Source organism: Abramis brama, assembly GCF_963993115.1.
Source record: "Abramis brama genome assembly, chromosome: 3".
In the NCBI taxonomy this organism is placed as follows: domain Eukaryota; kingdom Metazoa; phylum Chordata; class Actinopteri; order Cypriniformes; family Leuciscidae; genus Abramis; species Abramis brama.
In genome coordinates, this window is record NC_139965.1 from 34,012,101 (window position 1) to 34,026,090 (window position 13,990).

Consider the following 13,990-nt stretch of genomic DNA (forward strand, 5'->3'; position numbering starts at 1 on the left):
ATTGGGTGATAATATAGCATGACAATTGATTTATAAGCTATTTTTTGTAGGCTGGTCATTTTTGACCGGGAACACCACAAGTGTGACTATGTGCCATTTTGTACAAAATAAAGTAGAAGAAGTAGAATTTTTTGTAAAACGCAAAATACGTATCAATATGCACATATCACTGCAGTTTTTAAAATAAATGAACACTAGAGGCAGTAAAACAGCAAGCACTTTTAATCGTTTTCACTCACGCAGCTTCTTGCACAATTATGTTATGACCATATGACCTTTTTACCATAGTGCATGATTTGTAAACGAATATATTTTGGAGTTTGCATACCTTAACCAGCTCCATATCTTCAGTTTTACTGATAAGCTTGCTCAGTAGCTCAGTTTTGGTACATAATTGTTCTTCTGATACGAAGAGTAAACACGCTTTTAGCGCCACTCACTGGACATTTCACTTTGAAACTGTCGCGAAACGTGCACCACGCAACTTATTTTTCTTTGCAAAAATTTTGCCACAGTTACGTTTTTCGAATGAGCCTGGGCTGAAATAAGGGCTTTTTTTTAATAATTAAAAATAACACATTTTTTAGTTTGACAATGAACACACTGCAAAACACAGCAATGCAGCATAATTCAAAACACAGCATAATTCAAAACACAGCAATGCAGCATAATTCAAAACACAGCATAATTCAAAACACAGCAATGCAGTATAACAGTATAACTTTCAACATTGACTTTCATTCTTTATTCACCTTTTCCTCATGGTTTCTCAATAGAATTCATAAAAGTATAGAATTGAATAGCATAGTTCTAATAGAGGCACATTGTAATGCAGTGATACAACGTTCCCCACCTGCACAACTGGGATTTAAACCCGGCTAGTGTCTTCTGCTGGTTAGATCAGCATTAAAGAACTATCTGTTAAATACAACTGTTAAATAACAGATTGATTGGAGATTAAATTAATATAAGATTTGTCTAATTTTAAATAAACACAAAGAATAGAGATTCAAAATTAATGCAAGAAATTTACTTTTGCTATGGTTACATAAATGTTCAGCGATATTTTCCAAAGATTTCTGAATTTTGGCCGTTTGTGGAGCCTGGGGTGTCTACAGAGACCGCGTTTTTTTTACAGTGTGTTCAGGGGACAGGCAGCTAGCGGATGGTGAGGAGATGTTTGCTGTATGTGACAAAAAATGTTTTGGCCTAAAAAACGTGTGACATTGCTTAGAGCACCTTTAAGGGTCTGGCATTGACTAATGAAAATCGCCCAACTCGAGGGGCGGCACCAAGCATGCATTTGAAAATCTCACTGCACGCAATTGGATAACACTACGACCAATCACAACAATAAACCCCATACGCTTAGCTACCAGCGGAGCTAACTGGTAGATTAGACTCTTGCCTTATCCGGTCAGCAAAACAGCAAAAACGTCCTTCTTGCAAAATAATGATTTGAGCGCCGTCTTCTGTTCCTCTTTTAGATAAAAAGCCAAGTCTAACTCGTTCATTGTAGCGGTCAAAGCCATTTCAAACAACTGGTGTTCATCCATAGCCATCTTGCAATGTTTACTAATGACTTCGACGTCACAGCGCTGTCGTCATCTCTTTAGCTCGCCTCTGGCCCGCCTATATCAGATACATGTGATTGGTGCAGCTCAGATACAGGGGCATATTTAATGAGCATCATTACTCCACGCCAGAGTAACTCGCTGAGCAAATTCAATTTGTGTCTCGCGAGAACTCTGGATTTCCAGGGTATACTACTAATGCACAAAATGACAGTCTGTATGAAACTCGCAAACACATACAGCATGTTGTATAATATTGTTGTATAATATAATATTGTATACAACTAGAAATGTTAAATTAATATCACCCTACCATGGATTAATAAACGTAAAATTGTTTTCATTGTATTATTTTAGCCTAAATTCCTGTATTAGATAACTAAATTCATTCAAATTTGCTTGATGAATTAAACTTTGCATGTACGGAGGACTGAAGACACAAAATAATTGATGAATACACTGCTAATTTGTCTGATCTCACTTACAGACCCATAAACAGCTTAAACTACATCAGACTTCGTTCACATGAATTTAAATACCTCCTGGGACCACTGTGCACAGTTAAGATCTTGCAGTATCAGTCGATTCAAAAATTTTATTTACAATGACCCAACATAAATAATTATTGAAAATAGCATTTTTATTAAATAATTCAATGCTGCAGCAGAGGACAAATCAAGAGTAATTTTACAAGGGTAAAGAGGCAGAGGGAAAATTAATGTATGTCAATACAAAACCCTGCTGCTCAATGAAAACCAATTTTACATCCTTGGCCCAAAACAACAGCATTAATCTTCCACCTATTTCAGGTATTTTTTCCCCCGATGATCACATATCATATTCCTTTGCGCGAATTTATAAGTTCATTACAACTACAAATAAATGGGCACTCTGGGTGGAAATGATCACGTAATTTTTGCATTCATTAAGGAGCAGAGATGAGTTGTAAGATATTTCCTAACAGGCAGAGTGAGCTGGTATAAACAGTAGGGTTTTGGTTTTTTACATGCTCTTGCAATAATATGTATTCTGACTGCTCTCTCAGTTTATTTTTACTCCGCTATAGTTTTGAAGAATAATCCTCTTCTTGTGTGGTTAACCATTAGTAAATAGTCTTGAGTTGTTGTTGTTGTTGTTGTTGTTGTGTTTTTTTGTTAAATTAACTATTGGCCCCAACCCATGCAGAACCTTCAGCAGAATAGCTGAAATTTCTTTCTTTCTCTGATATTGCAATAGCCCAAAAAATATTCTGGTGAATTGTTGCCGCACACTCCCCCTTTACCTGTCAAGTCAACTTCTGAATCCCATTCATTTAAGAAGAGCAATTATTTGTGTGTTATTATCTTTATTATTTGTTTTGTTTTCTTTCTGAATTTTAAAATGCACTTAAAATCTCTCCTCCAGATCTCAGCATTCAGTCAACATCACATTGGCGTAGGAGCTATTCTGCCTTTCTGCATTTGGAATTACCCTCCACAGCAACATTCGTATGAAGGGTGCAGTGGGGATTGTGCATCGCAATGCAACGGCAGGCAGGAAAAATAGCGCGACCATTTTTGTCTCCCACGTGAACGTATTAATTTGTAGCCTGGACTGCTTCTCTCTTCCTCTGCCGGTGGCCCCTGGGTTTAGCAGAACTGGAGACACATCCCAGCCGCTGTGCACCTGATTCCTCTTCCTCTCCCCAAAGACCCCAGCGTCGTCCCCCATTTGTCATTGGTAAGCATGCCGACAAGCCATGCTTCACTCGATAGGGGGAAGGGGACCTGAAGCGAGCAAAACAAAGGGACAACAAAATCAGCATAATTCCTCTCAAAATGAAAACACATTCTTCACGAAGGGGGGGGGCAAAATAATGCAATTATCATGGCAAAGACCGTCAGTGGCAGGATGATGAATATTGGGATGTAGACATGGAATGTGACACTGTTCCTCGAAAAAACGGCTTTACACAAAAAGATAAAGGGGAGCATTTAGAACTCAGGGCTTCCACCTCTCTTCTTGAAAGCAGCATTTGAAAACACTGTGGCTGTTGTAGAGAATTGCAGAACTTTACATTTGCAGAAATTTTGCAAGGAGACGTTGATGAAATCACAAAAAAGAGAGCAAGTGGAGGAGAGATTGCTGAACGTGCAATCAAACTTTAGTGACAAATGATTACTCACTGTCATTACGCTTCCTTTGACTGCTCTGGTGTGCTATCCCCCTTGTGAAGAGCAGTCAATGCTTTTTCCAAAGTGTTTTTAAATACCCACGCTTAATAACCTTGATGATGAATGGGTGGACTTACATATGGTGGAGGCGGGGTGGAGGGAAGCCTGATGAAATTACAATGTGAGCTGATTGATCTATGCAGAGCTGGCGTGCTGCCGGGGAACAGGTTAAACTGATGAATGGAGATTTGTGTCAGAGGCCAATGTGGAGATTGTCAGGAGACCTGACCTTCACAACCATTCCAGAGTCCCTGCATGGGCCCAGATCCACAGCGCTCAACCAAAACCCGTCCATCATTTCCAGGGTGAAATCTGTCTTCGCCGGGGAATCTGGGAGAGGGACTCTGTACAACACACTTGCATGAATATGCATGTATTGGCTTAGCTGTTATGATTTACAGCACCATTGAGGTGTGGATGTATGATCATTTCCTGCACATCCTGAAAGAAATGACAGTACTAGCAACATAAATGAGAAGCTTTCACAGAGGAGTGAACTGCTTAATGTTGTTGAGCTGCTAGTTGTCATGACAATATCTAATCAGCACTGAAACATTGTAACCGATAAGGAAGGGGGAATTCCAATACATTTCATATCACATCTTTATAAATTACATATAAATTAGATCATTTCTCTGCCGGCTATACTGATGTCATCTTTCGTCAACAATCAGAAACATTTTTTTAAGAGGTAAATGTGAACATCAATCGAGTGTACACATGGATATGGAAGTGTTTGCCCAGTAGTTAAACACAAATGCACAAAGTTACACACTCTTAATAATCATGTACTGCTAATTTTGATAGATGTATAGGATGGAGCAGCAGGGACTCAGTGCTGGAGGACTCATTATGCCCATCATGCAAATTTAACCTTTGAACTGTCAAAATAGTTTCACTAATGCTCAAACCCTCCCTGAGAAAAACGTGCCATTTTAGTGTGTATCCCTTTAAATGCAAATGAGCAGCTGCTGCCGGCACAGAGGGCGGAGCCTCACGAGCTTGCGCTCAGAGCCAGGACAATGTCATCTCACGGAATGATAATATCAAAACAGAAACTCTCAGTAGAGGTGTTCATTTCGACCCGGAGTCGTAAAATAATGCCCACAGAGCCAGAGAATATACAACCTGATCTCACGGGAAAACGTACAAATTCTATGAGGTGGCTAATTCGTACAAATTAATACGACCTCACTCATACGAATTAGATTTTTGCAAAATCGTACATATTTTACGAATTGCCCAATTCGTATGAATTCATACGAATGACCTACCCCTGACCCCGCCCCTAAACCTACCCATCACGCGGGTTTAGACAAATCGTACAAACCTCACTCGTACGAATTAGCCATCTTTTTATCATTCGTACGAATTCGTACGAATTGGTCGTGAGATAGTGTTGGAATATATGCTGCATGTTAATTACGGTTATAACTTGCCATCTGCTTTTAGCCACTATTAATACAAACCTGCTGTAGTGGACCCCGTCCGAATGATGGCCAAAAATGTACTGATGAGCTTTATGAAGTTTATTGCACATCACACAAAAGATGAAGCGTCAGTTTTACTCCAGAAAATCACCGTAAGAGCTGAATAAACACAGTATAAGAAGTGCGCATTAAAGTCTTATCCATAAACTCTCTCTCCCCCTTTTATTATCATCAACATACACAGTGAATTACACAAAAACACTCGTTACAACTAACAGTAAACAAATATATATCTTGTCTTTTTGAGTCTTGTCATGTATTTTGTGTTGGTTCCTGCCCTGTATCCTGTTCTACCCTGGTCATTGACTCTCCTTTCCTGGCAAGCCACTCTAGTGCCTAGTGCTGGTTACATCTCACCTATGTGTTCACCGTTGCTGTAGAGCCTGGAGCTCTAGCCTGTTCTCCTGCCCTATTGTTTGGACTGTGTTCCTTCCTGTGTTTTGTCTTTGTTAATAAATATCACTCCCTGTCATTCTGCGCATGGGTCCTCCCTTCTCTGAATCCTGACAATGGTTTCCATGATCAACTTGGGCTCACAATGCTTTTGGGAAACGCAGCCCATTTCAGTAAGTTCTTTCATTATTTTCTTTAATACTCACAAAGTGCACTACACATACACTATGTATTCAATGTTAGCTATTGCATTAACTAATGCTAACAAATTAAACCTTTTAGACCGTAAGTTTTTCTTATATTTTCTTCAAATGATTTCACAGTTGATCCAATCCAACTCTAGAGTGCTCTGTATTGAAGCATCCTCCATTTAAAATAGATCGCACAAAGACGAATAGTTTAAATAAATAAGTGAACAAACAAAATGAGCTGCTTTTTTGCATTTCCCCCCCAAAAAAGCATGTCCTAACATAGTCAAGCACATCTTGAATGTGATTGTTGTTGTCACTTAATACTAAAAAGCATGTACTGTCTTTTGTTTGGAGATGCAGTTTGAAGCTCTTTGAACCGCGAAGAGACTTGGAAGAGGTCTCCGTTTTCTACATGGTCAACCCTCTATTCTCACCACTGTTGTTTTGGATATGGAGGTTTATTATTATGCCCAGTGGAGAAATGACTTTCCTCTAAATGCCATTTTAATCTTTTCTCTGGTGGCAGTGAGAGTTACTCATTTCCATTCAGAGTGGAGCACTCCATCTGACCTGTGCTCAAGGAGAAATCTCTGAAAACCTTGGTTTTGAAGGCTTCACTATTGGCAGGTGTTTATGTGTGCATGCCTGGTAATAAAGGAAAGACAGACAGCTGTGCAGGCTACTGGACAGAGACAAAAAAAAAGCAGATAATACTCTCAGTGGAAGATTGTAGATGTATGCTTAAAGAATAAAAAAAGAGAAATTCAGTATAAATTCATGTTAAGAAAGCATTTATTAACACACTAAGTAACTATTACTATAATGTACATTTAAATAGTTTATTAATCATTTACTTTCACTTTCTAAGTGATCTTATGAACCACTGACAACTCCTAAATAACTGGTTTGTAAAAAATGCAATACTTCATTTAGAAATGATAAACTGATCATTAATAAAGTATGAAAATACAATTATTAAAAACATTATAGATGTACTTTAAATCAAGAATAAAGCATTTATAGCTGTATTAATAAACTGCTAATTAATGTCTATTAATACTTTATAAATTATGAATGAACTGTTTACTAATGCTTAACCAATGATTAATAGCGTGCAGTTATTATAAAGTATACCATATATTTTGCTCAAATATTTGTTGTTGAATATTTGTTGTTGTTGGTGGACATAAATGTGCAATAGAATTTCAAACCTACAAGTGTATTTTTATGATAGCAGTTTTGTTTTTATTTATTTTCATTTTTAGTTTAGTGAATTTAACGTCTTCTTTAAAAAGCGTTATTTTGTTTTTAGATTGTAATGTTGCAATGTTAGAATGTAATGTGATTTGACCCCCCCCCCCCCCTTTTTTTTTGCACATAATAGATAGACTGCAAGGTTCACTATGTTTATTTTCATAGCATTCAATATGAACATTGTTTGTAGGACAATATTGGTCAGGATATGAAATAATGTTTTTAGTTTTTTTTTTTTTTAATAGAAATTTGAGATTATAGTATTATATCTGCAACCCGGTCACACTAAATGTGTCTCTATAGCACGCATTGTGTTTATCGTGCAATTTATATGCGAAAATGATTTTTTTCATGCATAGGATACGCATGGGTAGGTTTAGGGTAGGTTTAGTAGTGGTGTAGGGTGCGTGTGTATTATACGTTTGGTTAGAATCAGTGGTGTGGGGTGCGTGTGTACACGCAATAAAGTGCGTATCAAATGCACGCAAAAACTGTGTATCATGTGCACGCAAAAAATCATTTTCATGATAAACACAATGCGTGCTATAAAGATGCATTTTCATGAGATCGGGCTGATATTTTGGCCATTGGCTATCGCCCAACCCTACTTTATGGCATGCTTTAAATGCTGAATTTTCCTTTTTTAGCAAAGCAGTAATGATACATTATTATCACTTCATAAATGGTTATTTAACAATTAGCCTAGATTCAGTCCTGCATTCATAATTCAGTTTGTTTGCGACCCCACAACATTTTTTTTAGCACCAGCCGCCACTGAGTGTAATCTTCCTGCACTGATTTGATTTGAATTTGTGTGTTAGAACAAATTGGTTGAGTAAATGATTCAGTGATTAATTAATAAAACGTTGCTGAATTTGGAATAGCAATCTACTCATACTATTTCTGCAATAAACATATGGCAAAACTAGTAACACTAGTATGTACACCAGTCACGTTACGTCAAAAGCAAATAGAAATAGGCTAATTAAAATCTGTGATTATGTCAACACTGGATGCAGAGCGACAAGTTACAGACTGTAGACAGATGGCCCGTTCTATCTTTGACATCCTCCACATGGTTGCACTTCTTTCAACAACAGGACTAATGGATTTGCAGTATTCGCTTTGAGGCGTCCAGTGTTGACAGCCTCAAGCTTCTACGGCGTGGCCAGTCATTTGTTTTGTTACTAAATAAATCAGAATTTTTAAACAAATGACATTAATGAATCAATGACTCGCTCATAAATATACTTCTGTATACGCGTCTGTAAAACCCCCACCACTAAAGCACAACTGACATTCTCTCTAGAATGGGCACACACGTCCCAGTGCTGGGACAATCAAATTTGAAGTCTGGAACCAAGTGTATAATAGGGCCTAAGATTAAATCCAGTAACTGACTTAAACGGCTGTAGAAGAATATGTAAATGACCAGGCATGAGGCAGTGTTCTAAAACATAGTGATCACATAGAGTATGTTACTGTTACTGGACATTGTTAAGGCAAGTAAAATACAAAACATGAATAAACAAACCGTAGTATCACTGGGCTGATGTAATGTGCTGAAATGAAAGTAAGAAAATTGTCAAATGAAAATATTTGATAATCTCAGAAATCCTTTGGGTATTGTAAATATTATCTGTTATCTATAAGTGCCTGTAGCTATATTACACATCTATATTCACATATGTTCTCTCTGAAAATAAGCCGATAAAGTAATTGGGCGTGAATGCAGCACCATGAACAAGATCAACACTCGCAACTGCTGCAGTGTAAAAGTATGTTTATGGAAGAGTGAAACTGAAAGTATGCAAATTTAATCATAGCATTTCATATAATGGGATGCTTGAGGCACTGTAGTAATTTCTGCTTAGAATAGCAGTTGTACTGACAGCGAGCGGCGCTGATTAAACCCCATTAAAGGAGTTTAAGAATATCTTGATAGTAAACTGCTCGCATGACATTGATTTCATCAAGAGCTTCGCCCATTAAGACTTCAAATAGGGCCTGAAAAGTGGCATCTCGTTTTTTAAGTGTGAGATCAGTGCAGAGTGGAGGGTTTGACTTTAATCTGTTCAGCAGAGGTGCTCTGATTTCATAATGATTAAACCTGTGCCAGTCGACCCTGCTTCTCTGTTCTGTGACCAGTGTTGCTTTATAGCTGTTACTTTGTGCATAAATCCTCCAAAGACATGCCTCTGGGGGACTACCCACCGTGCCCATAGCCTCTGCGCATTTCCTTTTCTCTCATTTAAGCTGATATTTTATCAAAGTAACTGCACAGTCAGCTCAGAATATATGTGTTTAGCTGTTTAAATTATGAAGTTTTCCCATTCACATAATGCACAGTATATGACAGTTTAAATGAAGCCCACACATACTCACCCTCATTCTTTTTCTCTCTCTTTTTCAGTCACTAAACTAATGATAGTCTGTGCAATTATACCAGTATACAGTCACTGAGTAATTTGTTATGAGGGTAAATGTTTGTAAAATGCTCATTATAGCAATTCAGTCAAAAAAGGATTCCTTGTTACTGCTCATTGTCTTCTTCTAGTCTGTCTATAGTGCTGGATGTTTCTTTCTTTGACTCTCCTTTTGCCTGGATCTACATCGCCATCCCTGAAGGCTTTGATAGATGAGGTAATCTGAGCAAGTTGTGTTGAGAGATCCATCAGGAAAAAGACAGGCCCATATAATGTATGCAAAATCTAGGCCCTTGTTGTCACCCATTGGTGGGGCTCTGGATCTGAAGTAGTTCCCCAAGGGGCAATAAGTCGCATAAATATGCAAAGAGACCAAAACAGTTAGTCTCTACCCAACTCTCAGAAACACTGAATGACCCTCTTTCATACCCCGTCACTCTATCCTCCTCAAGCCATCTTCACTTGTAGTGAATGTTTTTTTTCTTTTTTTTTCTTTTCTTTGGTGTTCTTTTAATCACATTCTTTATCACCACTTTTAATGTCTTTCTTTTCGGCTTGTAATCCAGTGGTTAGAAAATTATTGCAGGTGACATGCCATATTAAAATAAAAATTATTATTAATAATTATTATTATTAATAATTATTATTATTATTAATAATATTATTATTATTGATAATTATTATTAATAATAATATTATTATTATTGAATAATAAAACCTCCATTTAGTTTGTCCAGATCAAATAAGAGTGTGATGTTTTAACAAATAATGAATGTTGAACAACAATAATCTGGGGCCGTCTGTGATCTTTGCAGGAGCATGAAAGAAGTATAGCTCAAAAAATCCTGTCATTTACTCTCATATCTCTCCAAACCTGTATGATGTTTTCTTCTGTGAAACACAAGGAGAGGATGGTGGTTCTAACCGTAAAGCTCCAAAACACATAAAAGTACCATAAAAGTATGACCTGTGTGCATTATGCTTAAACATGACCATATTCATTTTCTTCAGAGTATCTGTTTTGCTCTATATTGATTGGTAAATATGTAGGTTCTCACTGACAGGAGTGAGAGCTCTTGCAGAAAAAGAAAAAGAAAAGAAGAACTGCGTTTTTCTTTGACGTTTGGAGTCTAGACGTAGCTGAGCCAAATACCTTTTACTGTGATTGCAAACATCAAAAGTGAGGTGCACCTATCAAATACGTTTATGGTATTCATTAGTCACTCCATTATTGTAAGTAGACTACAGATGTGCTTGGATTTTCAGTAGTCTATTCAGCTAAGGTCAATAAACCATTGAGACACCAATTATAAACACACACCAAAAAGCTTTTTGACTTTACCTACTTTGCACTGAAATTTGCATTTCTTTAGTCAACAACATTACTTTTTGATGCTTTAGGACACTTACTTGCAGTTCATATGTCACGTTAGGTTTTGAATCACGTTTGGGTTTTCATGCCTTTTATTTGTTATTGTCATAGCTATGTTCATAGTTTTGTCATATTCCTGGTCACGTCATGTGATTCCTTTGTCTCATGTGTCTCATGTTTTTATTGGTTCATTATGTTCATTGCTTTCAGGTGTGTCTTATGTCATTACTTCTTTTGTATGTACATGTTCCTATTGTCTTGGGTCTAGCTTTGTTCTATGTAACCCATTGCTGGTGAGTTGCAAGTCGTGTTACTCACTTCAGCTATCGCAGACTTAATAACCCAGTAATTTTGGGTTATAGCCTGAACTATGACATTTCTAGTGAGTAGCCTATATGATGACAAAAAGCTATTAAAGCTTATTGAGAAGCAATAGAGAAACTGAACAGAGCCAGTGCTTAATGGCTACATAACTATCTAAAAGTGTATGCAATTATGGTCACTGCTTTCACATTCCTTAGAACATCTTCAACCTTAAGCACACACTTATGACAGATCAGAGAAGGAGGTAGAGGGGAGAGGTGGGGAATATTTGCCCCCAGACCAGTAAAGCAGGAGAGGCCGCCAATACTCACAGCTTCTTAGTAAATTCCCCACAGAAGTCTGTGGGGCCCTGGGGAGAATGAGTCAGGATCCTGCCTCCCTCCAAAACCTGGGAACAGCTGGGCTTGCCATCTGCCTCCTCTTTATGGTGGATACCTGCAAGTCGATTGTTGCCTCTTTCTATCTATGATGAGGTGAGAGGGAAAAGCTTGGTACTTACATGACTGCAGTACCCAGAAAGACCTCAGCAGAGCCTTAGATACTGAATGGATGGACGGACGGAACGACGGATAGATAGATAGATAGATAGATAGATAGATAGATAGATAGATAGATAGATAGATAGATAGATAGATAGATAGATAGATAGATAGATAGATAGATAGATAGATAGATAGATAGATAGATAGATAGATAGATAGATAGATAGGAATAGTGTTGAAAGCATGTTACTTCACTGTAATAATTTGAGAGCTGAGAGTGAAAATCAGACTGGTAAATGAATCTGATAGGTAAACTTCCAAAATATGTAAATAAATTCCCAAATATGTTTGATGCCTCTTGTGCATTTCAAATAATGAAACCAGATAGCAATAAATATTCGAGGCACTGGCAGATGATTTCTGCATTTTGATGACCGACTCTTTACTAAATATATAATCAACACCTGTTCTTTTGAGATGATTCACCAAATGGCTAATCACCATTCATCAAAAGTCGCTGTGTCATTACTTATCCAAATGAGATGGTGTTAATTACAATAAATTACAGATGTGTTTGATGCATTAGTGAAGCTTCAATGAACACAGAGCACCAGGTTGGTGCTTAATGGCTGTTGGTCAATGGAATGTGTGTGCTTGAGCCTCTCTGTTGTGTGTGTTTAAAGAAAGGGAGAGAAAGCACCTGTGCAACAAGAGACTTCTTTCTGGGACAAAGGGCAAACCCAGCATTCCCAGCCTTGTCTCATTGTCAATACGTAGGTATTAATACGTAACATTCAAAGGCACAAAACATACTTTTTTGTACATTTGGATAGATGATGAAACATAAAATATGGATGTATCGGCAACATTTAAACATAGCTTTATTAGGTTTTTACAGCTACAAAATGTTAAATATTTACAAATCTTTCATATCATAAAGATATCTGTATAATTTCCCTTTTACCATTTTATAAATGTAAGATTCCTTAACCCTACTCCCAAATACAATTTAAACAGAATATAAAAAGAAAACGTAATGGACAGAGATGTGTAGGAAAATTAAAATCTTAGTAACAATATAGCATTAAAAAGATATTTTGAGCCGCTAATCCAAGGCCGGATTTACAATCGGGTTGATTAGGCCAGTGCCTGGGGGCCTCCGACCTCTAGGGGGCCTCCAAGACACACTAACTGTGTGGCCTCATCCTTTTTTTATTTATTATTATAATTTTTTTTTTTATTATTAAATTAAAATAAAATTCATTAATGAGTGTGTGTTTGTGTGTTAACAATAATTTATTTGCACACAAAAAAGTATCATGATCAGTTTTTTGGCTGAGTCGGCTGTGTCCGTGGAAACTGTTGATAGCGGCAAGACAGGTGGTAGAAGATAGTGTGAAAAAAAGAGAGTTGAGGACATCGAAAAAACAAACAACATGGATAAAAAACGGTGGAGCAGTGGAGCCACAAAACGGAAAGCTAAAAGGGAGAAGGATAGCAGAGAGGATTTAATTAGGAGTAATATTCCAACCATCTCCACTTTTATCAAAAGTCGGCTCGGCGCAAATAAAGAGCCTGGCGGTGCCGGCGCCTGCGGTGTTTAGCACAACATCCAGCCTTGCTATTTCAGATGAACCTGAGCATCAGCACCAGCACGACAAGACAGAGAACCCCAGCCTGGCTGGAGTGACAGACACCTGTTCAAGTCCCCCCCTCTGCTTTAAACCTATGTACAGTTATGAAGAAAAACATAACAGACAGAAAAGTGTAATCACAATAATTTATTTATTGCGAGAATGTCAAAAGCGGTACCAAAAGTCATTCAAATAAGGATGTGTTGCAGTCACATTCCTCTCTGGCAGTATACTAGTTTTGTTTGAGGTACAGAGCAGAATTTAAGTTTTTATTCCATGAAAATGTTAGTTCGGCTTCACTCCGTGAAGGCGCGCATTTCCCAATTTCAAATGTACATCGAATAAAACACGGCATGTCGCAATCTGTGAAAACAACTTTTGTGTCTCACGGCAAACAAACTAAACATTACAAAATGGTTAAAATATTAAAGAAATTTTATTCATTTTAAGGTTTTAAAGTGTAGTCTTGTTTAACATTATGTAATCCTCCGAAACGAGTTTGCATCAGAAGTCACGAACAGAGCGAAATGTTATTATTTCTTAAGCTGATGAGTAAACTGTATTTATTAAATGCGACTGAAAACATGTCATTGAAATGACAATTGAATACAATAGAGTAAAAACATTAATGCCACGA